This window comes from Heterocephalus glaber, unplaced genomic scaffold (assembly GCF_053883595.1).
Source record: "Heterocephalus glaber isolate CG9 unplaced genomic scaffold, H.glaber_assembly_v1.0 deba00001610, whole genome shotgun sequence".
Lineage (NCBI taxonomy): Eukaryota > Metazoa > Chordata > Mammalia > Rodentia > Bathyergidae > Heterocephalus > Heterocephalus glaber.
The window spans coordinates 26,153,865-26,157,621 of record NW_028258381.1 but is presented as its reverse complement, the minus strand read 5'-3'; the positions used below and the strand labels follow the sequence as shown (position 1 = coordinate 26,157,621).

At 42.2% G+C, this 3,757-nt stretch overlaps 1 pseudogene; it reads right to left on the bottom strand.

The window, feature by feature from the left end:
- Positions 1 to 420: 420 nt before the first annotated feature.
- On the bottom strand, positions 421 to 2,757 carry LOC101724731 (protein FAM171B pseudogene; annotated as a pseudogene).
- Between the last annotated feature and the right edge of the window lie 1,000 nt (positions 2,758 to 3,757).

Sequence of the window (3,757 nt, the reverse complement as noted above, 5' to 3'; positions counted from 1 at the left end):
TCAGGTTGTTTTTAAGTATAGGCAAAGGAAGACATAACAGTAACATTTCACATGGAAGATGCAGGAAAGGAGTTTCATTTCTCAATGTCCCGGGGGGTAGTCATCAAGGCAGAGGCAGCATCTGGGAGAGCAACTTTGGGAGCACATATTTCACTGTCTCACTCGTAGAAGAGTCAGTACCAAATTGGCAAACAGGTAATGAACATCTCAACACTATTTTACATTTTGAAAACTTAGATACTTCAAATTCATCACTCAAAACATAAATGAAAAGAATAGGCCAGAAAAAACATCTGCCTGAGACATGTCCTGGGACCCTAAGATGGCTCAGTCCCAATTTCTTAAGAAGTTCATACTGTGATTTACAACAAGAAGCAAGAATACACAGCACAAGAGGCAAGGACACAGCCAGCACTGGAGCTAATTGATGGGAATCAGTGGGCGTTCCTCTTGCTTCTTCCAGATGTTAGTCTTGCTGGCTCTTTTGGCTAGGGACGGTCTGCTCCTCTTTCTCACGGGGGAAGTATTGGCTTCAAAATCTTCAACAGTGCTTTTTCTTCCAGGGGACTTCCCCGGGGTGCTCCATGATAATTCCGCTCCCTCCATCCAAGACATGCCTTTAAAACAGAGTCCTCTGGAGAACAGATGGTGGTCCCACTCTCGCTGCTGCTCAGGTCTAAATCTTCTAAGTACAGGATCTTGGTTTGATGCATGCTTTTGATGAATGTTTTCTCCCTCTCAAGCTTCCGGCTTGAGTGATGCTCATTCATGTCCACCCCAGAGTCTAGACTTGTGTCATTGCTCTGGATTCTCTTGTCGTTTTTCAGATTTATGAAGGAGTGCCTCACCTGTGTGACTGGCTTTCCATCAAGAGACACAAACCAAGCTCCGGGGTGAGGGGAGGGCTTTCCTTTGGACAGCTCCAAGAGGGTCTGTTCTGAAATTCCTTGAAGTTCTGATGAAAATAGAGTCATTACGACAGCTTCATTCAGTGTTCCAGGAACAGAGATGGATTCCAGTAAGCTATTGGAATACCGGCTCCAATCTGAAGTCTGGGATGGCAAGCTCTGCTGACCTTCCAGGATGGTGTCCTCCTCCCTGGCATCTGGGGGCTGGGCGTGAAAATGCATTGGCATTTTGGGCAATGTCTGTGTAAAGTTCTCTCTGTTCACTGGTTCCATCAGCTGGCCATAGACTAACTGTCCTTTTCTTGGCAGAGTAGCTGACTTCACAGTGTGTAATTGCTCTGGAGTGGAGAAAAGGTCAGATGTTTGAAGGATAGTGATGGGCTGGCTGTAGATAAGCATGAGCTGTTCGGGAATCTGGGAACACGCATACCCCTTCTCATTCCCTATGAAATACCGCTTCTCAAAAGCATCCCCTAATGAGGAAGATAGGCTGCTGCTGATGTGCTTAGGTTGTTTGGCCCCCATATTAGGCTCCAAAGACTGTTGGTCTTCTTGAGTAACTATTCAGACTGACTGATAGAAATGAAACATCTTCATTATAGATTTTAAAATTATCCCTAGTTTTTGCCATGGAAACTCTTTCTTCTGGTTCTCCCTTTGATAGCTCCTTCTTCTGAGGGCTGTATGAGGAGTTATGAGCATTGAATAACTGTGACTTGTCCTCAGATTTTAATGCAACTTTGACTGAACTAATGTGATTAATGTGTGTTGTTGAAGTTGTCTGGTCTCTCTTGAGGACTTCAAGTTTAGTGATATTTCTTTCTCTTTTTGGTGGAGTACCACACTTATCCCTGCAATAACAAAGGAGTACAGCAAAACATCCAATAACAATGACTATTGCTCCTCCTAATATGGCTGTAAGAAACACTGTGTGGCAGGCTATGTCCTTGGAATCTTCACTTACACCTGAACCTCTAGTTCCTGGAAGTGGAGCTGCAACCCAGTAGCCCCAATGTGGGGGGTCATAAATCCAAATTAAATGATTGTTCTGTTCTTTTATCACTCCTCGGCCAGAATTCACCCAAGCACCCTTGTTCCAAGCAGGAATTCAATCCCTGGGACTTAGATCATTCGCACACAGAAGAGGAAGAGACACTTGGATGGAATCATCCACTTTTAATTCCTTTCCTCCAGAATATATTTTCACACATATCGCAGCGAGAGGAGTCAATTCAATGTTTTCAAAACCTAGATTATTGAGAGTGATTCCAGTTGTATACTGAAAACTGTTCACTTTCAGAAACTGCCGCAGCTCTGTAACCTAGCCAGTGACATTGCTAATGTGATGGTTGTCCGGAAGTTTAATTAAAGCTTTTGAAAACTGAACACTTGGTTGAGATTTGGCATCAGCTAATTTTCCAGTAATCAAAACAGTGTCTTCAAATACCCATATATTTGCTCGGCTTTGTGGGCACAGTGAAAGTGTAACTGAGGAATATATGGACATTCTCCCGGTCCTCCATGGCGGTGAGGTCAACACATAGCCATCTTTATAAGTAACAATGGTTAAGCCGAGTCCTAACTTGTAGGGCACTTTTATCAACACTGCGCCATTGCTCTTAGTCACCGTGGAATTTGTCTTTGTGTAGTTTACAAATACTTCTACAACTGCTTAACTCAGGTACTGACGACTGATGATGTCATTCACCTGGACTTTCAGGACAAATACAGACTCTGGCCCCGGCAGGGCGGGGTGGCGGACCCCCCGGGCTTCTGCTGCTGCTGCCAGATGGCCAGGGCCTCGCAGCAGTGCCAGGACCAGGCCGAGCACCGCAGGGCCGCACGGCATATTGAGGTCCGGGCTTCTGGCCGCTCCATGAGCCTTGCGCTCACAATATATTGACTTTAAAAGAAGGAGAATGATAACTTTAAAAGGGACACTTGTAAAACACAATTGACATTGTCCAACATTCTAGCTAGGCCAATTTCCTCTATCCTAAGCTCCACTGATTCCAGTAAATTACTTCATATCTATGCCTTTCTGCTCTAAAATGCTCAAAGCCTGCACCAACAAATGTATTGTTAGGACCACTACAAAGGTTAGACTACAAAGGTAAAGATATGAGAAGAGATTGTAATTGAAAGAATTTTAACTGCTATTTTAAATATAAATTATTGAAAAAATAAACAATATCTGTTATGATAGGAAAGGGTCAGGAAAGGGTCAGGAAAGAATGAAAGAATTAAAACTGAGGAATCTTCATAAAGAAAGCTAATTATTGATAACACCCTACACCGTTGGATCTAAAATTGGGTGTAGGGGAGGGTACTTTGGAAAGAAATATTGGTCTGCGTTTCTTGGCTTTTGGTCATCAGGCAAAATGTTATCTTGGGGAAGAACAAATCAGAAAGAACTTTGAGGAAAATTTAGGGATTATAGGAGGTGAAGATATAGGTACATATGTATGTATATATGGTAACTTTTTTTTGCTTAAATTCTTTTATTGGTACATTTTAGGTATACAATACATTTACGTTTATCGTTGGATGCTTGTACCTGTACATGGTGTATCTTGGTTCTTATTTTTTCCCCATTACCTGTGCACCCTTCACCCCCTCCACCCTTCCCTATTTACATACACTTTTTTTCCATTTTTTTCTTTTCTTATAATTTTTCCTTTCTCTTCTTTCCTTTCCCCTTCCCTTCCCACTAGCCCTACACCTTGGGACCTTTTTTTCCTATTTTAAATTATCAATTATTCATTTTAATAGTTTTAATCCTTATTTACACTTTCAATTTCTCACACTAGAGAAACTATTCGGTATTTACACGTGTGTCCTATTTATTG